This window comes from Bufo bufo, chromosome 4 (assembly GCF_905171765.1).
Source record: "Bufo bufo chromosome 4, aBufBuf1.1, whole genome shotgun sequence".
Classification (NCBI taxonomy): domain Eukaryota; kingdom Metazoa; phylum Chordata; class Amphibia; order Anura; family Bufonidae; genus Bufo; species Bufo bufo.
Genome location: NC_053392.1, coordinates 54,131,147 through 54,157,146, shown reverse-complemented (window position 1 = coordinate 54,157,146; position 26,000 = coordinate 54,131,147).

Genomic DNA, 26,000 nt, shown 5'->3' with positions numbered 1-26,000 from the left:
TATTGGGTCATTTTTTTTTTTTTTTTTTTTTTTTAAATTCATTTCCCTATCCACATTTGTTTGCAGGGGATTTACCTACATGTTGCTGCCTTTTGCAGCCCTCTAGCTCTTTCCTGGGCTGTTTTACAGCCTTTTTAGTGCCGAAAAGTTCGGGTCCCCATTGACTTCAATGGGGTTCGGGTTCGGGACGAAGTTCGGATCGGGTTCGGATCCCGAACCCGAACATTTCCGGGAAGTTCGGCCGAACTTCTCGAACCCGAACATCCAGGTGTTCGCTCAACTCTAGTCATAGTAAATCGCAGAGCCAAGCTGGTGAAATTGAGAAATTCATCAGGAAAGCGGCGGCTACATCAGTGAGCAAAGAATCTAAAATGGCGCCCGGGACACCGCGCTCCAGCCATAAGCAAGCGGCAGCTGCAAGCGCCGATAAGGTAGGAGAGGACCCTGAAGACACAGAGCGTCTGCCCATCTCCAGGTCTTTCCTTAAAGAAGCCCTGGCAGACGCCTTGGTGCCACTCAGCCTGGATCTCTCCTCTATCAAAGAGGACGTACGTCACATAGGCCGCAGAGTGGAAGTTCTGGAAGACACCCAGGCCATAGTCCTACAACACCAAAGCGAGGTGGTCTCCAGTCTGTCCCTTGCCCAGAGCCATATGAACACCCTATATACCGCTATGGAGGATCAGGAGAATAGGGGCAGACGGAATAATCTTCGCTTTAGAGGCATTCCGGAGTCTGTTTCTGCAATGGATATCCCAGAGACAGTTATACAGGTCTGCCTCAAGCTTCTGGGCCCTGACTCTGTACACGAGGTTTTAATAGAAAGAGCCCACAGAGCACTTCGCCCCAAGCCGCAAGCAAGCGAACCTCCTAGAGAAGTGATCTGCAGATTTCTGCACTTTCCGGTGAAAGAAGCAGTCCTGGCTGGTTCTAGGAACTCCGACTCTGTGGAATGGGAGGGCAACTCCATCACCATCTATCAGGACTTAACCCAAACTACTCTGAAGAAACGAAAAATGTTGAAACCACTCACTGACCTGCTGCGTCCTCTTAAGATTTTATACAGATGGACATTCCCATTTGGTTTATCTTTTCTCCATGATGGTCGCCGCATTCACATTGCTTCCTTCAGTGATCTAAATAGAGCCTACGATCTCCTTCAAATATCGCCGTTGCCTATAGAAAACTGGGACATGGTCCAAAACTTGACCGCCTTGCCAAACCTGCCTACGTCAACTCCATGGGAACCTCTCCTTACTCCTAAATCTCAAAGATCCAGAAGGGGAAATGTTCCTTCTACCCCTAAGCGCTTATCTCTAGCATAAGTATCATTCACTCAACCCCTCTTTTCTTTTTGTTTTACTCTCTTTTGCATATAACTAGAGAAACAGAGGACTCAATACATTGACTTTTGTTTTATTACTACCATATTTGTGCGCTCCATACAACTTGGCTTACTACACTGGGTGGTGAAATGAGTATTCATTCTATTATTGCCTTTGTCTGTGCCTTATCCCCACTCAGTGTAGGAGAAAGAAACAGTAGGGACCTCGATCCCATCTGTTTGATGGCTTTTACAGCTTTATATATGCATAGCGGTTTTTGAGTCATACAGTATATGCTAGTCCATATGTTTTGCCCTCTTCTTCTTCCCCTCCCCCCCTTCCTTTTATTCACTTAACCCCTCTTTTCTTTTTGTTTTACTCTCTTTTGCATACTACTAGGGAAACAAAGGACTCAATACATTGACTTTTGTTTTATTACCACTATATTTGTGCGCTCCATACAACTTGGCTTACTACACTGAGTGGTGAAATGGGTATTCATTCTCTTATTGCCCCTGTCTGTGCCTTATCTCCACTCAGTGTAGGAGAAAGAAACAGTAGGGACCTCCATCCCATCTGTTTGATGGCTTTTACAGCTTTATATATGAATAGTGTTTTTTGAATCGTATATGCTGATACATATGTTGTGTCACCTTCTTCTTCCCCTCCCCCCTCCCTCCTTTTTCTCCTTCCCCCCCCCACATCCTTCCCCTCCCTCCCCTTCCCCCCCTTCTATTTCTACGGAGAATATAGCCCTGGATTACTAACTACTGATTGACCCCAGGTTCAATACAAATTTAAGGACAACCCAGTCCGACCTTCCAGATAAAATAACCCCTCAGAGGGAGCTGCTGCTCCTTGGTATCCAAGTATACCTTCTTCCCCCTGCATTATTCCCTCTACTCTGGCAACTATGTTAGTCATGTTCCCACTTCATAGGCATCTATCTAACCATTTGCGATTAATGTTACTGGTTTTGTTCTTTACGTTCACTTTCTGTTATTTTGACAGGTGCTTAAAATCTTCTCTGACTACTCTTCTCATATGCGAATCTGACATGGTGTTGAAAGAAAAGTCGTGGTTCCGAGGCGGTTCTAGACAGAGCTTTCTGGTATGCTTCTCTCGTGGTGGCGCCCTCCTCCCCCTCTGGTGGTCAGTGGGTAACTCCCTAGCAGACATCTCAATTAGATCCTATAACATTCCTTTCCCCATACTCAAAGATGTCTGACCTTAAATTGGTATCCTATAATGTCAAAGGCTTGAGATCTCCCTCCAAGAGAAGCCAAATCTTCTCTTTATTACATAAGGAGAAATGCTCAATAGTTTTCCTCCAGGAAACTCACTATAAACATGGCTGTTACCCGAATCTCTCCTACTCCAGATTCCCTTGCTGGTACCACTGCGGGGCCGGGGGCGCCGCCTCGAGGGGAGTTAGTATAGGATTCCGTAGGGGGCTCCCTTTCCAATATAAATCCCATCTGCAGGACCCAGATGGTAGATACCTCATCCTTAAGGGTAAGGTAGGGCAAGCTATGTTTATGCCCCTAACGAGGATCAGATTAACTGGCTCTCCAGTACCCTGGCTTTAGTTGATACACAAAGAGAAGGCCTCCTGGTCATAGCAGGAGACTTTAACCTTGCCTTCAACCCTCTCATTGATACTTCTTCAAAGAAATCCTCAATTTCTACAAAAGCCCTTAGAGCGCTACATACTAAATTATACAACATGGGTATGGTAGACATATGGCGCTGCCTCAACCCTGAATCAGTAGATTACTCCTTTTATTCCCCAGCTAACTCCTCATACAGCAGGATAGATTATATTTTAACCCCAAAAGAGAACCTACAGCATTGCTTCTTAGCTCAGATAGGAGACATCACACTTTCTGATCACTCCCCTATATATTGTACTATATGTCCAGAAGTCAAAAACAGTAGATACATAAACTGGAGACTTAATGAATCACTGTTGGGTAATTCTAAGCATAAATCGCAAATACTATCCTTCCTTGAGGAATATTTCAGATTAAACAATACCCCTGAGATATCTCCCCAGATACTCTGGGATGCCCACAAACCTTACATCAGAGGCAGACTGATCAGCCTCTGCTCTTTTTTAAAGAAAGAGTCTGAAAGGAAACTAAACACTCTATTGTCCAAAATCCACACTGTGGGAAAAGCCCATAAACAGTCCCTGCTTGCTCATCAATTAGCGGAACTCTCTTCTCTTAGAACACAATTGAAGAACTTATTAAACGAGCGTTCAGCTAAGTTCTTTTTGTCGGCCCAGCAAAAAACCTTCGCTCACGGAAACAAAGCATCAAAATACATGATGCGTAGAATAAAACAGAGAAGAGACTCCCGTTATGTTCAGAGCATCAAATCCCCCCAAGGTACTCAGCTTTTCAAAGCAGAAGAAATAGCTGATCAGTTCAAACAGTTTTACGAAACTCTATACAACCTCCCTCCACCTGCTCTTCCAAACACCTCCCTAGATAGAGAAGCTAATATCAAATCTTTTTTAGACACCCTCAATCTCCCGTCCCTAACTACTATACAGCAAGAATTCTTATCCAAGCCATTTACCTCCCTAGAATTAACAGCGGCCATTAAGGCTACCCCCAAAGGAAAGAGACCTGGCCCCGATGGCCTTCCTATATCATACTATTCGGCCTTTGGAGACTTATTAATCCCCTTTATGCTCCCCATCTGTAATGGTACTCTAGCCGGCCAACCTCTTTCCTCAGACATGACGAAAGCCACGATTACAATAATCCCTAAAGAGGGTAAAGATCTCACATCTTGCTCCAATTACTGCCCCATATCTTTACTCAACATTGATCTTAAGCTCATAGCTAAAATGCTTGCCACAAGACTGCAAAACCTACTCCCTCTCTTGATACATCCTGATCAAGTGGGGTTTGTTAAAGGTCGGAAAGGGAGGGATAATACCACTAAAATACTGAATGCCTTATTTTATGCTTCACAAAAAGCTATCCCCCTGGTCATGATCGGCACGGATGCTGAAAAAGCATTTGATAGAGTTGATTGGACATACATTAAACTGATCCTCTCGAAATTCCAGTTGCCTTTACAATACATAAATGCTGTGTTCTCTATGTATACAAATTCTTCAGCATCCGTGTCGGTCAATGGACTCTTATCCCCTCACTTTCCAATAAGAAATGGCACGAGGCAAGGCTGCCCGTTATCCCCCCTCATATTTGTCCTGGTTATGGAATCTCTCCTACAAGTTCTTAGACGAGACAAGGAGATCAAAGGTTTGATGGTCGGACGCCATGAATTTAAATTGGCGGCCTTCGCAGATGACTTATTGATCCTAACCACTAATCCCCATATTTCTATGCCCAGAATACTGTCAAAGCTCTCCCTATTCGGCTCATTATCCAACTTTAAAGTTAATCCCTCAAAATCTCAAATTCTCCATATAGGTATTTCTCACTTGAGTCTTTCCTCACTACAGGCAAACTCCCCCTTCAATTGGCAGACCCAACTATTAACATATTTAGGTATCAGGATTTCTCCCAAATTGTCAGAACTATTTAGTTTGAATTATAAACCCCTTCTAACATCTATACAAACCCAAATGGACTCACTTGACTACCCATACCTCTCCTGGTTTGGTAGGAAAAACATCCTAATGTCCTTAATTATCCCCAGACTTACTTACTTAATGCAAGTACTCCCTATAGAAATCCCTAAATCCTTCTTTGTTTCCCTGAATAAGCTCATTCGAAAATTTATTTGGAATGGTAAAAACTCCTGCATCTCATTTCTCACGCTGACTAGGTCCAAAGCTAAAGGAGGTATCGGACTCCCAGACCCGGAGGCTTATATGAAAGCCATACAGCTCTCTCGAGTAGTTGATTGGATCAGAGACCCACCCCATAAATCTTGGCCCATAATAGAGAATGCTTTTCTATCCTCTCCCATCAGAGCCCTCTTATTGGCTGATAAACTACCTTCCTCACTCGGTTCCATTCCAAACCCTCTCATTCGTAACACATTAAAAGTCTGGAGGGGTTTCTCACCCTGCTCCAAGATCCTAAACCTGCCCTCCCCTCTTCTTCAGATAAGAGATGTTATTAATTTGGCACCTAAAGATTTGAGAGATAGCTGTCCCCTGGCCTTAAGATCTCTTGAAACTTCTGTCTCCCAACTTCTAGACTCAAATGGATGTATACTCTCTGATCCAGAAATCTGTAAAGTACTAACCACACAGATCCATAACCCGGTCCTCATGCGCTTCATCAGAACCGAATCCCTTCTCCTTGCAAAAAAGACCCTCCCTTCCAACACTATATGCTGGTTTGAAGAATTATTAAGCTGTAAGAAATATCCCTCTAAAATCATCTCCACAATATATAAAAACTTGATATCTCCCCCTATAACACTCAAACCTGCAGTGATTGGTTTGTGGGAGAGAGATCTCCAGCGAACCCTGACACCTCTTGAAATAGCTTAAGCCTTAATTACCCCTCATAAGATCTCCAGATGCATTCGTTTCCAGGAAAATAGTTACAAGGTCCTTATGAGATGGTACAGAACCCCTGATATAACATGCCTATATAAACCTAATGCTACTGATATATGCTGGCGCTGCTCCAAAGCCAAAGGTTCGTTTTTTCACATCTGGTGGTCATGTGAGCTAATTAATCCGTGGTGGCATAACATAATCAAACTAAGCAACCAGATCTGCCAGACTTCCTTCTCCTGCTCACCAGATTTAGCATTGTTATCCTTGGGTATGAAAGGAGTCAACGCATCTAAGTCCTCACTCTTCTCAATTTTGATAGCTGCTGCTAGACTCCTATTACCAATTCACTGGTTGTCTTCTGAAGTCCCTAACTTGGAACACTGGATTAACAGGGTAGATCAGATCTACCGAATGGAAGAAATCTCTCATTGGGAATCTCACACTAGACACATCTTTCTCCAGATTTGGTCCCCTTGGAGAGGCTATAGGAACTTCTCTTAGATATCTCCCCCCATCCCACTGTTTCTGGACCAATGCCTAAATTCTACTCTAACGTCTCTCACGCTTACACCATGTCGGTCTTATTTCGGTCTTATTTCAGTCTTATTTCAGTCTTACTTCAGTCTTATATCAGTCTGATTTCAATGCTATCTAAGTACCCTGTCACAAAGTTAAACTAACTTAGTGTTATTGTTCATCTTTATTTGACACTGTGGCCATATAGGCCTCTCTTTACATCTACAATTGCAAGGTGTATATATGACTGTTAGACATGGATATTGCATATGTATATCTTTACACTTTGTATATCAGTCAATGCTCTTTATTATGACTTTGATTGTAAAAATTGAAAAAACAATAAAAATTGTCAATATAAAAAAAAAAAAAGACCTGTCTCCATCCACGCACACATTTATACTAGCAGTGACCTGGACATCTCAAAACCCCTCCAGTCCCATTACACAGTGACCGAGTTCGCACTCAGCCAAATTTCCCAGATTTTCCCAAATTTTTCCAGTACACCCCTAGCTTCGTAAGTTAGCTTGTATACTGATAATGTGGCATTAATAAGCTGGATCCAATGAGACAATGTTGGTTTCTTGGGGGGCTTCCAGTTTAGCAGAATTGACTTTCTCGCATAAAACATCAGCAACCTATAAAGGATTTTGGTATGTTTAGTATGTTTAGTTGGAATAATATCGTTGACAAGACCTAGTAGACTAACTTCAGGTGCCACAACTGCCGGGGGCCCTAGACGAGCATCAAGATAGTCATGTATCTGCGTCCAGAATTCAGCAATGACCGGACACTCCCATACCATGTGCATTAGTGTCCCCCTGCCATTATCACACCTTGTACACGTATCTGAAGCAAGTTTATGCATGCATATTAGTACTGGGGTATAGTAGACTCTATGTAACCATTTCATCTGAATCAGCTGATCCCGTGACAAAGCACCGTCCCCCTCCAAGAGGCCGACAGCTCTTTCTCATGACAATCCTCCAATGCAGGAATACCAGCCTTCCACTTAAGAAAAGCCCTTGTCATCGGTGAAGGCCGGGAGGATAGAAGGAAAGCATAAAAAGACGACACCATTTTATTATGGTTTGCCCGTCTGGCAATTTTCTCTACTGCATTATATTCTACCCTCAAAGGACCAGCCCCAAACTGGGATTCGCAAGCATGTCTCAGTTGAAAAAATCTAAAAAGAGATGCTTGTGGCAAGTTGTATTCCGTTTGCAAGGTTGATAAGGTCTTAAAAAACCCGTCTTCATACACTTGAGTCAGGTACTTGACGCCCTTTCGCGGCCAGAACTCAAAATCAAGCAGAGAAGTTAGTTCCACCAGTTTGGGATTTCCCCACAAGGGCATCACTAGGGATAATATATTGCTTTCCTCTCCATCCCCCCTCACCCCCGCAAAAGTATTCCACTCATTAATCACCCCCGTCTTCAATGTAGTAAAATGTTTTACCTGGTACTTCGCTGCTCTATACACTAAGTTTGTCATAGCTTCATATGACCCCTATGAGAGCCGCCTCCAATACCACCGCCGGGTTATAAGGGTCTGCCTTAATCCACCAAGCAGCATAATTTAGTTGTGTCGCAATGTAGTATAGGTCCATATCCGGAAGTGCCAGGCCGCCTCTCTCATTAGTAGCTTTCAAAGTATCCCTAGCTATGCGAGGAACGGAATTGTTCCACAAAGAGGGCGTTAGTAAGCGATCTAGAGTCTGAAAATTAGATTTCTGCAAAGTTAAAGGGGTTGCTCTATACAGGGAGTGCAGAATTATTAGGCAAGTTGTATTTTTGAGGATTAATTTTATTATTGAACAACAACCATGTTCTCAATGAACCCAAAAAACTCATTAATATCAAAGCTGAATATTTTTGGAAGTAGTTTTTAGTTTGTTTTTAGTTTTAGCTATTTTAGGGGGATATCTGTGTGTGCAGGTGACTATTACTGTGCATAATTATTAGGCAACTTAACAAAAAACAAATATATACCCATTTCAATTATTTATTTTTACCAGTGAAATTAATATAACATCTCAACATTCACAAATATACATTTCTGACATTCAAAAACAAAACAAAAACAAATCAGTGACCAATATAGCCACCTTTCTTTGCAAGGACACTCAAAAGCCTGCCATCCATGGATTCTGTCAGTGTTTTGATCTGTTCACCATCAACATTGCGTGCAGCAGCAACCACAGCCTCCCAGACACTGTTCAGAGAGGTGTACTGTTTTCCCTCCTTGTAAATCTCACATTTGATGATGGACCACAGGTTCTCAATGGGGTTCAGATCAGGTGAACAAGGAGGCCATGTCATTAGATTTTCTTCTTTTATACCCTTTCTTGCCAGCCACGCTGTGGAGTACTTGGACGCGTGTGATGGAGCATTGTCCTGCATGAAAATCATGTTTTTCTTGAAGGATGCAGACTTCTTCCTGTACCACTGCTTGAAGAAGGTGTCTTCCAGAAACTGGCAGTAGGACTGGGAGTTGAGCTTGACTCCATCCTCAACCCGAAAAGGCCCCACAAGCTCATCTTTGATGATACCAGCCCAAACCAGTACTCCACCTCCACCTTGCTGGCGTCTGAGTCGGACTGGAGCTCTCTGCCCTTTACCAATCCAGCCACGGGCCCATCCATCTGGCCCATCAAGACTCACTCTCATTTCATCAGTCCATAAAACCTTAGAAAAATCAGTCTTGAGATATTTCTTGGCCCAGTCTTGACGTTTCAGCTTGTGTGTCTTGTTCAGTGGTGGTCGTCTTTCAGCCTTTCTTACCTTGGCCATGTCTCTGAGTATTGCACACCTTGTGCTCTTGGGCACTCCAGTGATGTTGCAGCTCTGAAATATGGCCAAACTGGTGGCAAGTGGCATCTTGGCAGCTGCACGCTTGACTTTTCTCAGTTCATGGGCAGTTATTTTGCGCCTTGGTTTTTCCACACGCTTCTTGCGACCCTGTTGACTATTTTGAATGAAACGCTTGATTGTTCGATGATCACGCTTCAGAAGCTTTGCAATTTTAAGAGTGCTGCATCCCTCTGCAAGATATCTCACTATTTTTGACTTTTCTGAGCCTGTCAAGTCCTTCTTTTGACCCATTTTGCCAAAGGAAAGGAAGTTGCCTAATAATTATGCACACCTAATATAGGGTGTTGATGTCATTAGACCACACCCCTTCTCATTACAGAGATGCACATCACCTAATATGCTTAATTGGTAGTAGGCTTTCGAGCCTATACAGCTTGGAGTAAGACAACATGCATAAAGAGGATGATGTGGTCAAAATACTCATTTGCCTAATAATTCTGCACTCCCTGTATATGTACAGTAGCTTGGGAAGAAGGATCATTTTAAATATATTGATGCGCCCTATCGGTGACAGTGGTAGCGCCTCCCAAGCTTTCAGTTTTTGTGAAACGTTTATCACTACCGGGTTTATGTTTAAATCTATAAACTGGGTGACATCTTTATGTATGACTATCCCCAGGTATGTGAAGTTACTCACCACCTGAAGTGACGACATGGGTGATACACTCTGAGGGGAAAACTCATCAACCAAATATAACGCCGATTTGGCCCAATTGACCCGTAGCCCTGAAAAAGTTCCATATAAACCTTGGCCATGTCTCTGAGTATTGCACACCTTGTGCTTTTGGGCACTCCAGTGATGTTGCAGCTCTGAAATACGGCCAAACTGGTGGCAAGTGGCATCTTGGCAGCTGCACGCTTGACTTTTCTCAGTTCATGGGCAGTTATTTTGCGCCTTGGTTTTTCCACACGCTTCTTGCGACCCTGTTGACTATTTTGAATGAAACGCTTGATTGTTCGATGATCACGCTTCAGAAGCTTTGCAATTTTAAGAGTGCTGCATCCCTCTGCAAGATATCTCACTATTTTTGACTTTTCTGAGCCTGTCAAGTCCTTCTTTTGACCCATTTTGCCAAAGGAAAGGAAGTTGCCTAATAATTATGCACACCTAATATAGGGTGTTGATGTCATTAGACCACACCTCTTCTCATTACAGAGATGCACATCACCTAATATGCTTAATTGGTAGTAGGCTTTCGAGCCTATACAGCTTGGAGTAAGACAACATGCATAAAGAGGATGATGTGGTCAAAATACTCATTTGCCTAATAATTCTGCACTCCCTGTATATGTACAGTAGCTTGGGAAGAAGGATCATTTTAAATATATTGATGCGCCCTATCGGTGACAGTGGTAGCGCCTCCCAAGCTTTCAGTTTTTGTGAAACGTTTATCACTACCGGGTTTATGTTTAAATCTATAAACTGGGTGACATCTTTATGTATGACTATCCCCAGGTATGTGAAGTTACTCACCACCTGAAGTGACGACATGGGTGATACACTCTGAGGGGAAAACTCATCAACCAAATATAACGCCGATTTGGCCCAATTGACCCGTAGCCCTGAAAAAGTTCCATATAAACCTTGGCCATGTCTCTGAGTATTGCACACCTTGTGCTTTTGGGCACTCCAGTGATGTTGCAGCTCTGAAATACGGCCAAACTGGTGGCAAGTGGCATCTTGGCAGCTGCACGCTTGACTTTTCTCAGTTCATGGGCAGTTATTTTGCGCCTTGGTTTTTCCACACGCTTCTTGCGACCCTGTTGACTATTTTGAATGAAACGCTTGATTGTTCGATGATCACGCTTCAGAAGCTTTGCAATTTTAAGAGTGCTGCATCCCTCTGCAAGATATCTCACTATTTTTGACTTTTCTGAGCCTGTCAAGTCCTTCTTTTGACCCATTTTGCCAAAGGAAAGGAAGTTGCCTAATAATTATGCACACCTAATATAGGGTGTTGATGTCATTAGACCACACCTCTTCTCATTACAGAGATGCACATCACCTAATATGCTTAATTGGTAGTAGGCTTTCGAGCCTATACAGCTTGGAGTAAGACAACATGCATAAAGAGGATGATGTGGTCAAAATACTCATTTGCCTAATAATTCTGCACTCCCTGTATATGTACAGTAGCTTGGGAAGAAGGATCATTTTAAATATATTGATGCGCCCTATCGGTGACAGTGGTAGCGCCTCCCAAGCTTTCAGTTTTTGTGAAACGTTTATCACTACCGGGTTAATGTTTAAATCTATAAACTGGGTGACATCTTTATGTATGACTATCCCCAGGTATGTGAAGTTACTCACCACCTGAAGTGACGACATGGGTGATACACTCTGAGGGGAAAACTCATCAACCAAATATAACGCCGATTTGGCCCAATTGACCCGTAGCCCTGAAAAAGTTCCATATAAACCTTGGCCATGTCTCTGAGTATTGCACACCTTGTGCTTTTGGGCACTCCAGTGATGTTGCAGCTCTGAAATACGGCCAAACTGGTGGCAAGTGGCATCTTGGCAGCTGCACGCTTGACTTTTCTCAGTTCATGGGCAGTTATTTTGCGCCTTGGTTTTTCCACACGCTTCTTGCGACCCTGTTGACTATTTTGAATGAAACGCTTGATTGTTCGATGATCACGCTTCAGAAGCTTTGCAATTTTAAGAGTGCTGCATCCCTCTGCAAGATATCTCACTATTTTTGACTTTTCTGAGCCTGTCAAGTCCTTCTTTTGACCCATTTTGCCAAAGGAAAGGAAGTTGCCTAATAATTATGCACACCTAATATAGGGTGTTGATGTCATTAGACCACACCTCTTCTCATTACAGAGATGCACATCACCTAATATGCTTAATTGGTAGTAGGCTTTCGAGCCTATACAGCTTGGAGTAAGACAACATGCATAAAGAGGATGATGTGGTCAAAATACTCATTTGTCTAATAATTCTGCACTCCCTGTATATGAACAGTAGCTTGGGAAGAAGGATCATTTTAAATATATTGATGCGCCCTATCGGTGACAGTGGTAGCGCCTCCCAAGCTTTCAGTTTTTGTGAAACGTTTATCACTATCGGGTTTATGTTTAAGTCTATAAACTGGGTGACATCTTTATGTATGACTATCCCCAGGTATGTGAAGTTACTCACCACCTGAAGTGATGACATGGGTGATACACTCTGAGGGGAAAACTCATCAACCAAATATAACGCCGATTTGGCCCAATTGACCCGTAGCCCTGAAAAAGTTCCATATAAATCCATTATTTTTAGTAAAGCTTCCAAAGAATGGCCAACATCTCCCAAGTATATCAGCATATCGTCTGCATAAAGGGAGATCTTTTCGGATATACCTGCAATGTCCCATCCTTGTATTCTATTACTGCCTACTATATACACCGATAGCGGTTCCATTACTAAAGCAAACAGAAGGGGTGACAAAGGACATTGACTCTTACCCTAGCCGTCGGTTGCAAATATAGCAAGTGCAACCACTGGAGGAAATTCTTAGGAACACCCATTTTCTTTAGGACTTCCCACATAAATCCCCATTCCACCGAATCGAATGCCTTCTCGTTAATCAATGAGCCAATCGCTCTGCTGCCTGCAATATGATGTGTGATTTGTAGGTTTGTAAAAAGGCGTCTCAGGTTTATGTCTGTCGTTTTCCCGGGCATGAAACCGGATTGATCCATGCCTACTACCGATGAAATGACTGACGCCAATCTACTAGCCAGCACCTTAGCCAACAGCTTAGCGTCCGAATTTATCAATGATATGGGCCTATATGAACCACATTAATCCGGAGGCTTCCCCGCTTTGTGTATGACCTCTATACTAGCTTCATGGAACTATGTTGGCAGGGCCCCACCCTCCAGAGAATACATAAATAGTTTGCTGAGCCTCTGACTCATTTCCTCAATCTGGAAATTGTACCACTCCACAGGGAAACCATCCGGACCAGGAGTCTTTCCTTTTGCCATAGATAATATGGCATGTTGGATTTCCTGCGGGACTACGGGGCCATTTAATAATTGCTTCTCTGAATGTGCCAGCTCCGTCACCGGGATAGTATCCAGAAAAAGTGCTATCTCCCCTGTGGTTTTAGTAGTTTTAGAGGAATATAAGGAGGCGTAATAACTAGCAAATTGGTCACATATTTCCTCTGGTGTAGTAAAGAGTACACCCTGCCCATCCCTAATAGCTGGTACTACTGTTAGTGGGACTTCTGTTTTAGCCAGATACGCCAAAGTTCTCCTACTCTTATCCCCTTCAGAAAATATGTTTTGCTTCTGAACCATGAGGCGTTTCTGTGTGAATTCAGTTAAGTATAAATTGTATTGTCTTTGAGCTAGTAACCAAAGTGAATGATGCTCTGGCGTGGGGTCATCTATATATGCTTTTTCTGCAACATCTAATTTCCCCTCTAATTTCACCCGCGAAGAGAGCAGTTCCGTCCTGTGTGTTGCTATCGCCGCTATTAATACCCCTTTCAAGACAGCCTTGCTTGCGTCCCATACCACCAGTGGATTGGAGGAGCCCTCATTAACTTCTGAAAACTGTTTCTTTAGCGTAAATTCCAATAAAATGGGCCTAATCAAGTGTCCATATTCTGTGGGTTTCTGTCACATATACAATACGCCATCCGAAAACTGTTTCTTTAGGGCAAATTTCAATAATCTAGGCCTAATCTAGTGTCCATCGTGTGTGGATTTTTGTGACATATAAAGTACGCCACCCGAAAACAGTTTCTTTAGCATAAATTTTAATAATCAGGGGCCAGTCCTCATCTACTCTCTCTGTAGTCTGTGCATGTAATACACATCCGTGACATATACAGTACTCCATCCAAAAACTGTTTCTTTAGCGTAAATTTTAATAATTTGGACCTAATCTAGTGTCCATAGTGTGTTGTTTTCTGTGACATATACAGTACGCCATCCGAAAACTGTTTCGTTAGGGCAAATTCCAATAATCTGGGCCTAATATAGTGTCCATATTCTGTGGGTTTCTGTGACATATACTGTCCTGCATCCGAAAACTGAGTTTGCATTGCAAATTCCAAAAATCTGGGCCTAATCTAGTTTCCATATTCTGTGGGTTTCTGTGAGATATACAGTACTCCATCCGAAAACTGTTCCTTTAAGGCAAATTCAATTAATCTAGGCCTAATCTAGTGTCCATATTCTGTGTGTTTCTGTGACATATACTATTCTGCATCAGAAAACTGAGTTTGTATTGCAAATTTCAAAAATCTGGGACTAATCTACGGTCCATAGTGTGTTGTTTTCTGTGATATGTACAGTACACCATCCGAAAACTGTTTCTTTAGGGCAAATTCCAATATTCTGGGCCTAATCTAGTGTCCATATTCTGAGGGTTTCAGTGACATATACTGTAATGCATCCGAAAACTGAGTTTGTATTGCAAATTCCAATAATCTGGGCCTAATCTACGGTCCATAGTGTGTGGCTTTCTGTGACATACAGTACGCCATCCAAAAACTGCTTCTTTAGGGCAAATTTAACTAATCTGGGCCTAATCCAGTGTACATATTCTGTGTGTTTCTGTGACATATACTGTCCTGCATCCAAAAACTGTGTCTTTTGTGGACTATAAAACAATCTGCGCCACATCTAGTGACAAAACCATTAATATGAAGAAGGTGAGCACTAAGGGACGGGGAAGTGGGCGTGATGCTGATGGTGCACGCAGAGGCCGTGGCCCTGGGTGCAATCAAACTGTGCCTGCTGCCAGTGCACCAGAAAAAAAAAACTTCCACCGTACCCAGCTTCATGTCCAACTTAGCTGAGCGGCGCAGGACAACACTGTCTAAGTCGGACCAGCAAGATAATGCTTCTAGTTGGTTAAGCACCACCCTCTCTTCGACCAAGTCCAGTCTCTGTAGCCAAGAGTCTGGTCAACCGAATCATCACTCTGATCATCCTTCCTCCCACCATGGAGAGGCTTGCCAAATGAGTGATCCCACACTCGGATATTCCGAGGAGCTCTTTCCAGCGCCACTATTACTTTTGGCCCTTGCACCCAGCATGCTTGAAGAGGGACCTGAGATATTGTGCCCTGATTCCCAACCTCTTGAGCCTTGACCGTCTCAAGAAGATGACGGTGGTGAACGGCAATCATTCGTTCACGAGGTGGATGATGATGAGACACAGTTGTAAATCACTGAGACAGTGGTTAGGTCAAGTCAGGAGGATAAGCAGAGTGAGGAAGTGGAAGAGGAGGTGGTTGACGATGAGGTCACTGACCCAACATGGGAAGGTGAAAAGCCGAGCGAGTACAGCAGTACTGAGGGGGAGGGATCTGCAGAACTGCAACAGGCTGGAAGAGGCAGTGCGGTTGCAAAAGGGAGAAGTCGGCACACACTAAACAGGCCTGCAACCATTACACCGAGCACCCCCATGTGTAAATCTACCTTGCCAAGGGATAGGTGTTCCGCAGTATGGTGCTTTTTTGAGGAAAGTGCAGATGACAAAAGAGTGGTAGTTTGCAACCTGTGCCTTAACTATATGAGCCGGGGCGTGAACACTAGAAACCTCACCACCACCAGCATGATCCGCCACATAGCATCCAAGCACCCTACTAAGTGGGCCGAACACCTGGGTCCACAATCTGGGTCTGCGGGTCACACCACTGCCTCCTCTTTCCCTGTGTTACGCACTGCTGGCCAATTCCCTGTCGAAGGCGCAGGCCCGGACACATGGACAAGTGCTGGTGGCCAGGGAAGCTACATTTCCTTGATTGCACACTGGGTGAATGTTGTGGAGACTGGGAGTGAGTCGTACCCTGGGATGGCACAGGTGCTACCCATGCCCAGGATTGCGGGCAATAAGTCCATCAGGGTTTCCGCCAGCAGCTATGTTACTGGCTCCAACCCCCACTTCTCCTCCTCTGCCGCCTCCTCCTCCACTTCCACCTCCATCATCAGTCGCTAGCTGGAAGCAGTGTAGCACTGCTGTGGGTAAGCGTCAACAGGCCGTGTTGAAGTTGATCTGTTTAGGGGACAAACAGCACACCGCCGCAGAGCTGTGGCAGGGTATAAGGGACCAGACAGAACTGTGGCTCTCTCCACTCAACCTACAACCAGGCATGGTATTGTCTGACAATGGCTGTAACTTGGTGGCGGCTTTGGTGCTCGGAAACCTGACACACATCCCATGCCTAGACCACGTCTTAAACTTAGTGGTTCATCGGTTTATTTGAACCTACCCCAATTTTCCAGAGCTACTAGTGAAGGTGCGCCGCGTGTGTGCCCATTTCCGCAAGTCGCCCACAGCTTCAGCTGGCATGTCAACGCTGCAGCAGCACTTGCAGCTTCCAGCTCACCGACTGTTGTGCGATGTGAGCACGCTCTGGAACTCTACGTTCCACATGTTGGCCAGGATTGCGAGCAGCAGAGGGCAGTTGTGGAATACCAGCTGCAACATGGTCGTCGCCTTTCGAGTCAACTGCCACTATTCACAAACAAGGAGTGGCCATTGATGTCAGACCTCTGTGAGGTTTTAAAAAACCTTGATGAATCCACACAGATGATTAGTGGCGATAACGCTATTATCAGCGTAACCATCCCACTGCTGTGTCTACTCAAACGATCGCTGCTCACAATTAAGGGCGACGCTCTGATTGTGACAGACGAGTAAAGGGGGGAGGACATTACACAGGGTGATAGCCAGACCACCCACAGTTCGTCTTCTTAGTGCAAATTGGACCATGAAGAGGAGAAGGAGGAGAAGCTGGAGACAGTTGCCTCTGCTACAGAGGGTAGTACCCATGGAAGTTTAATTTCATCTGTTCAGCGTGGATGGGCAGAAGAGGAGGAGGATGAGGAGATGGAGAGTCATCCTGATGTCGACATCGACGTCTTGCCTGTTGGTACTCTGGCACACATGGCTGACTTTATGTTAGGCTGCCTTTCCAGCGACCCTCACGTTATACGCATTTTAGATAACATGGATTACTGGGTGTCACCCTTCTCGACCCCCGCTACAAAGAGAACTTCTCATCTCTCATTCCTGTGGTGGAGAAGATGAGTAAAACGGTGCAATACCAGAAGGTACTTGTTGAGAGATTGCTCCAAAATTTTCCATCTGACAACGCTGGCGGCAGAGTCCGTACTTCCTTTGGCACCCTTAGGCAACCTAGGAAAGGAGACAAGTGGAACACACCGCAATTCCAACAAAGGCAGGGCAACACTCTCCAAGGCATGAGACACTTTTATGACACCCCGCCAGCAACCTCACCCTGAAGCGTGGCCTAGTGGTACAAGGAGGGAAAAGTTTTGGAAGATGGTGAAGGAATACATAGAAGGCTGTGTCAGCGTCCTAAATAATCCCTCAGTACCTTACAACTACTGGGTGTACAAGCTGGACAAACTTGCTCTCTATGCCTTGGAGGTGCTGGCCTGCCCTGCCACCAGCGTTTGGTCTGAGCGGGTATTTAGTGCTGCTGGTGGCATTATAACAGAAAGGCTTATCCGCTTGTCCACTGGCAATGCTGACAGGTTGACTCAGATAAAAATGAACAAGGCATGCATTGCCCCTGACTTCTCAACTCCACCAGAGAAGAGCTGAGCTGATAATGTTTTAAAGCGTCAGCTCACCAGCAGGCCCTCTCCCCTAATGTTTTAGAGGGTCAGCTCAGCAGCATGCCCTCACATATAATGTTTTACAGGGTCTTCTCAACTACAGGCCCTCGCATATAATGTTTTACAGGGTCAGCTCACTTGCAGGTCCTCGCATATAATGTTTTAGAGCGTCAGCTCACCTGCAGGCCCTCGCTCCTAATGTTTTACAGGGTCAGCTCACCTGCAGGCCCTCGCATATAATGTTTTACAGGGTGAGCTCAACTGCAGGCCCTCGCATATAATGTTTTACAGGGTCAGGTCACCTGCAGGCCCTCAACTAAAATCTTTTACAGGGTCAGCACAACTGCAGGCCCTCACATATAATGTTTTACAGGGTTCAGCTCACCTGCAGGCTCTCACCTAAAATCTTTTACAGGGTCAGCTCACCTTCTGATGATGACAGCGAAGTCTTGCCTGTTGGTACTCTGGCACACATGGCTGACTTCATGTTAGGCTGTCTTTCCCGTGACCCGCACGCTATATGCATTTTAGACAACACGGAATACTGGTTGTTCACCCTTCTCGACCTCCGCTACAAAGAGAACTTCTCATCTCTCATTCCTCTGGTGGAGAGGACAAGCAAAACGGTGCTATACCAGAAGGTCCTTGTTGAAAAATTGCTCCAGACATCCAAATGGATCGTCGCCGTCACGGGGACGTGCGATCACCTAGAAGTTATCTAGAGTCAACAAAGCGGCAGCAGGCCCTCACCTACAAGTCCAGTCTCAATAGCCAAGAGTCTGGTCAACACAATCCTCATCATAATGGCACACTGGGTGAACGTTGTGGAGGCTGGGAGCAAGTTGGCTGCTGGCTGGCACCAGACTTGCCCTCCAATAGATCCTCATTAACGAAAATTGTACTAATTCCAATAACAGGGCCACTTAGGAGTGCTGTATTGTTATTTATCGTCACTACCTCCCTGAGTCGGGAGTGGGTAATTGCCGCCCCCTGCTGTCTTCCTTGGAATCTTGTGCTTTAAAAACTTGACCCATCTTCTCTGGGTGGTTCACAATTAGGAAAAAAAAGGGGCAAGGCAGCAACAGCCAATCAGATTTCAGCCATTGACCTCCCTTGGATGTGGTATCCCTTTCTCAAGCTCCCTCTCTGACATCAAACCCTGATTCCGCGTTACCCTTGATCACCATGGTAGGCGCAGAAAAGAACATCGAAAGTTGATAGGGAAGACATCCAAATGTATCATCGCCGTCACGGGGACGTGCAATCGCCCAGAGGTTTTCTAGAGTCACCGATGCGGCAGCAGGCCCTCGCCCCTAAGGTTTTAGATGGTCAGATCAGCAGGCCCTTGCTCCAAATGTTTTTGAGAGTCACCAGCAATCATAATTTTTCAAGGGTGTGTATGATGCCCTCCTTTAGGTGTAATAAAGGGTGTTTTGAAATGCCGGTTCCTTGTAATTTTTGGCAGCCCTTTTACTTAGTGCATAGGCTTTATGAGTATAGGAGTCCCACTACCTGAACAATTGTACCACAATGTGAATGAGGCCCTCCTTTAAGTGATATATAGGCTGTTTCGGAGTGCCCCTTGCTTGTAATTTTTTTTCAGCACTTGCACTTTATATACAATAAAAATACAGGAAAGAATGTTTCCTAACAAATTTTCCTGTAACACTGACTTTTTGCGGTGTTTTGTGCGTATTTTTGTCAGTCTGTAAAAGTGGCGTACAACTCGGACAACATGGTTCCCTGCAGTGACCTGGGAGTCCAAGATGCATCCAGACATCGTCCCCATGCTGTTCCCGATCCATTTCGGTGGTGTTTCTGTTACTTTCTGACTTTTTTCCAATGGACCAGGCACCCTCCCCTCTTCAGAGCAGGGGGTGCCTAGTTGTCTCCCATTGACTTCCATTATACTCGGCTGCTCAGCCGAGCACATGAATATAGAAATGTGTTTGGGCCAAACACCCGAACACCCGAATACTTTGGTGCTCGATCATCACTAGTTACCATGCATGCCTGAGGAACAAACAGACTTTGTAGGGGAGTGCATTACTTTTATTCTTACTCACAATTATTTTAAATATGAAAATGATATTTATTTGCAAAGGTGGGGGACCGCGATGGGGACCAGATTTGCTCCGAGTTTCGCTAAACTGTATATGGGTAGGTGGGAGGATCTCACCATATACCCACAGGGCAGGCTTAGTGCGAATCTGGTCCTCTGGAAAAGATTTATAGATGATGTTGTTTTTATCTGCAAAGGAGGGGAATCCATTAGATCAATTTTTAAATGAGATTAATAAAAATGAGTTTTATTTGCACTTCATACCCATTTGGAGTCGGCAACAGATTAATTTTCTGGACTTGACTATTTTTATTGAAAACAGTCAAATACAGACCAAAATATATCATAAGCCCACTGACAGTAATAGTTTTATACCACTTGATAGCTGCCACTTATCAACTCGGCTGACAAATATCCCTCGCAGCCAGTACATTAGGGTCCGCAGGAATTGCAGTAGCATTGCACATTTTGAAAGAGAAACCGCTCAGCTAAACAGAAAGTTTGTTGAAAAAGGATACAAAATAAATAATCTGGAACCCATTATAAAACAAATAAAAGAGCTGGACTGTAATAAATTATTACGGAATAAAACCAAAAAAAAAGAAATAACAACAGAAATAAATGGTTTGGAAAGAAAAAACCTGATTAAGGTCCCTATAATAACAAGATATAGTGAAGGAGAGAGGGTTCTCAAAAGGATTGCGAGACGTCATTGGGATATTTTAAGACAAGACAAACTGATAGGAGATAAGACCCCCATACGCCCAATTTTCACATTTAGGAAAGCACAAAATCTAGCTAATATAATAGCCCCCTCTATAAAATTTAGCCAGAGAAAAAGCTTACTAATATAAGTAAAATCAAGAAAGGTTTCTTTCTCTGCAAAATGTGGCACAATTGCAGGATAGCTAAAAAGCAAATAAAAAATCATATTTTTGAAATAAGGGATGATGTAGATTGAAAACCATATTACCTATAATACAAAAGGAGTAATATATTATATAAAATGCCCCTGGCAGAAAATATATGTAACAGGGTTCCGAAGGTGCCCTCGGTCTCCCATTAGCCGCAGACTTGCTGCTTAGCTTCGGGACCGAGGATCTGTGTTTGACCTCGTTCCCAGGGCGGCTTTGCTAGCTGGGAGGCCCCCTGCTCCTAAGTCTGCCTTGAGCGCCGAGCTGATCACTCGGTGCTCGACTGGTTGGTCTGTCTCACTCCCCACTATAAATACAGGCAGCCTGCTGGCAACAGGTTGCCTGTTAATTTAGGTTCCACCTGTGACTTTGTCTTTCCTGGCGTACTTACCTCCTGCTGAATTCCTGACGATCCTCTGCCTGCTCCTTGTGTACTTTGCTGCTCTCCTGGTATTCTGACCCCGGCCTCCTCCTGACGATCCTCTGCTGACTCCTTTGGTACTTCACGACTCTCCTGGTATTTATGACCCCCGGCTTCTCCTGACAATTCTCTGCTTGCTCCATTTGTACTTTGTAGCTTTCCTGGTATTGACTCGGTCCGTTCTCGTTCTGTTGTTTGTCTGTCTGTCATCCCTGCACTTATTCCAAGCTAGGGATTGCCGTCCAGTTGTCCCCTGTCATTAGGACTCACGAGGCAAGTAGTCAGGGCCAGGGGTGAGGGTGGAGCGAAGTGGTCACTTCCCTCCCCCCTGTGTGTGTGTGTACGCGACCATTACAATATATGTAGGTAGAACTAAACGTATAATGAAAATAAGAATTGGGGAACATATAAAAAATACACGCCATTATGCAGAACATCATGCAGGCAATTTTGCTGGTTTATCATTTGGTGGTATAGAAAAGGTTAAAGTGGATATAAGGGGCAGGGATATCATTAAACGAATGTCACGTTGTGAGAGAAAATATTTAGACTAAATAGCCTAGCACCGAAAGGCTTAAACCAAGAAATCTAATTAGTCGCCTTTTTACAGTAAATACTCCATATAGGGAAATTTAATCACCCACCCTCTAATAGTAAGTACTTCACATAATGACGGGACTGAGACTGTTATAGATTATATTGATAAAAAAATGGATGAGCATCTGAAAAGAAAAAAAAACTCCAGCGAGATCTGCAGGTGTTGTCATGGGAACCGGACGCTTATTTAACCCATAGGACAGAAGCGCATACTATTCCTGACGAAGGAACCCTTTGGCTCCGAAACGCGTTGGGTGAACTTTGACCCTTGGAAGCATCCTTAGGAACGTACTTGTGACGTCACGCCAACACGCTCTCAAACTTTAACCTGCCGGCTCCTTCACGCGCGCGTCTGCTCCCGGCCGGAGCGGTGCATGCTGAGTAAGTAGAGCCAGAAGCGCTCCGAGAGAAAACTTATCGCTTCGCTAGAGAAGAAAAGAATAAAGTTACTATCTACTACATTATTCGAATAATAGTATCTGTGCCTATATAGCCATTCCATTCCCTACTTTAGTTAATCTCTTAACCAGCGCGGGTATTTCAATCTCAATTACAATACCTACATATATAAATTTGGAATACTGCTATAAGTGGGCATAAGTTTTTTGCCAGAAATGTTTCCACCTTAATCTACCAAAAGCTGTCTCCTTGGAATGCTCTTGTTTTTTATCAACACCTGTCAAATGGGATGAGAAAAGCCACAAGTTTGCACATGACGTTTGCTATTTTTTTGTGCAATTTGCAGCAACAACTGGTGTATTATCGAAAAAAATATAGGGTATCTGTGGATCGCTACAGCTAGACAATATGGAACAGGTGCTCTAGGTCTATGTGGCCCACCCAGCCACAGAAAGGTGTTCAAAAAGTAAAGAGAAAGACCTGGCACTCTAAATATGCAGCCAAAATCGAGATAAAGTTATTAAAATATTTGATTGTTTATTTAAAATATATTCAAAAGTGAACACAGCAGCGTATAGAATAAATAGCAGCACTATCTAATATGACATAACAGCATAAATAAATGGCTTCAGTATAAATAAACTATACAATAGCATAAAATGGCAGCAGTGAAAAATCTGCAAATGGTATTAATATAATCAAATAGTGTCAATAATAAAATTCAACCATAGAGAATCCGCAATCCGTACGTGGATTTAAGCATAAACTGTTCCTCCTATACCGCAGTGGAAAGTGCAAAAGTGCATTCAAATAGCAGCAATAATTAATGTCCAGCAGACCTCAGACACTGTGCAGGTCTTTGCATATAAAATCACTATTCCACGCTATCCAGGATGGATAACCCTAAGTATTCACAGTTCACAATTGCTACTGACTTTCTGTAGCAGCGGACGCATGAATCGCCAGTCTTTCCAATAACACACGGAAGGCCAGAAGGTACAATGTGGTAACTTCTCAAGGTGGCGTCCCACCCAGGTACAGTTACTATATATCCTTGTTACCTTAGTCTGGTCGATGTGTGAATGCGGGCTTGATGGTTCGTAGTATAATGGATGTCAGCTGCGCTTGTCCAAACTACGTTCCCACGGCTGAGCGCTCAGTAAGGACATGTATCGTCAGAGCTTTTTATCTTTCTTCCGGAGACTTTAATTCATGTCCATGGGAGATTCTTTACCAGCATGCCAGTGCAAGGTATGGCCCATACGCGTTTCGGGGATATAACAGTGACCCCTTCCTCACTGCTGCCATTTTATGCTATTGTATAGTTTATTTATGATATTGTATAGTTTATTTATACTGAAGCCATTTATTTATGCTGTTATGTCATATTAGATAGTGCTGCTATTTATTCTATACGCTGCTATGTTCACTTTTTAATATATTTTAAATAAACAATCAAATATTTTAATAACTTTATCTCGACTTTGGCTGCATACTTAACTGGTGTATTATGTTTAGAAGGTCTCACAGAAGAACTCAGTTTACATTTCATAAAAAAAACTAAGGTTAACTGTCCACACCTCTTGCAAAGGAAACTCAGCTCACCTTTCCCTATCAGAATGACACAATACCTATCTCCACTTAAGAACTCGAGTAACCTGTTACTGTATTTTGATTACTGCAATTACCATTAGGGTAATGAACGCTGTAAATCATATCTTTGTTGCCGTAATATAGAACTAGATGGAACATCTTGCATAACCCCCTCACCCCCCCACCCCATCAGAATACCATGACTTCTATCTTTATCTTTTATTAGCTATCGTATACTGCTGTTTATAGATAGTACACGATCAGTCCAGGGGACAACATTGGCATGAGTTGCATCTAGATTTTTTTTTATCCTTGTATTGTTTGTGCTGGATTTAGCCCTAGTTGTATAGACAAAGATCCCGTCTTCTGCAGAGAACTCAGTGGACCTGTGTCTTTATTACAACCATATTATGTAACTATGTGTGGGAAGGGCCAGTTTGGAAAGTTTCCAAGGAGTATGAGAGATAAGCACAGTATAAACAAGTGAAAAAGTGAACTGAGTTTTTCTCGGTATGAGACACAAGATTTTGATGGTCATTTATCAAGACCAATGTGCTTAATTTATGAAGAGGCACATGCTGGTGTAGATTTTAGACTTTTTTACGCTACAAAAGTGGCATACAGGGATAATAAATCTTTCGTTAAAGGGTTTGTCCCATGAACACTATTCTACAGTATTCAAACCAACACCAGCATCTGAATACTTTTGAAATTGCATGTAATTAAAAATGTATTATAGCTACTGAGTTATTCAATGAAATGGATCTGTATAGTGACTTTTTCAAACGTCTCTGTCCTGCTCAATGAGATGGAAGCACATCCTCGAGCTGCCACTAGCTGCAGCAGACAGTATGGGCCCTCGCAAGCTCCAGATCTCCAGATCTATGTGAGTCCCGACTGCCCTCGCAAGCTCCAGATCTCCAGATCTATGTGAGTTACAGGTCTGGTTCTAGCTTTTTTTTTTTTTTTTTTAGAAAGAGGTTATCATGTACTAGATAATGTGTGATTTTCAATTTTTACCTTAGTCATGGGATAACCCCTTTATTATGTTCACATGGTGGACATATGTCGGAAAAATCTGACATCTAATTGCTGTGGAATCAAAGAAATCAAAGGCTGACCCTTGGATTTCTGCCACAGGTTTGTAATTTGAATGTTGCAGATCTTATCGTGGATTACCTCAATTCAATTGGATTAATCCACATACAGACACCCTCTATGGTTTCCATTTGAAAACCATGGCAGGGAATGTTTTTCAGAGGCTAATGAGGGATGCCATACAGAGGCATCCATCACCCATAGGTTTTTATGCCCCCGCACCCCCGTTAAAGGGATTGTTTTGTTTACAGTACACTGCAGGATAGAGTACCACAGTCTACTCTGCTGTCCCACAAGTTGAGCATCCCTGCTCTAGAGCTTTACCCCTGTGCTTAATAATGTGTTGTCCAGCAGTGGAGAATGTAGAGAAAATGTGATGGTGGCACCAAGACCTTCTGTTGGTATCAAGCCACACCTGAAAGGGGCCTAAAGGGCTACCTGTCTTGCTTGTCTGCTACTTAATACAGTAATATAGCCCAGTGCAGGGTTGCAGGCTCGAACTGGCCCACAGGGGTACAGGTGGATCCCCTGGTTGGCCCTTGAGCAAGGTGTGCCCCTAGTCTCCCACCCCCTGCACAAATGACACATAACACAGTAGACTTACTGCACTACATACATATATTCAATGTACAGCACCTCCACCAGCCGATGTTCATATAAAAAAACTTGATAGATTATCAAAGACACTACCCAGTTTATTATTATAGACACGATCAGAGCTTAGATGACTTCTAGGTATAGAGGAAAGCTGCCAGTATCCTCTTTTCCCCAGGACCTACCTTCTTAAAGTTGCTTCATGGACCCCCATATTCAATCATCTGGTAGAATATTGCTGCTGTCTAAGCTGGTAATATTTGAACATATCCATACGGTGGGCCACCAAAATGAATTTTACTGGTGGGCCCTAGGCACCCCAGTCTGACACTATTTACTACAGGTATCCTCAGGATAAGTCATCATTTATCACATTGGCAGGGTCCGAGTTCCAGCACCCCTGCAGATCAGCTGTTTCAGGGAGCTGTGGCACTCACCAGAGGTCTGGTGAGCACTGTGGCTTCCTGGCAGCTTACCAAGCATTACATTGTAGGTATTGCAGCTCAG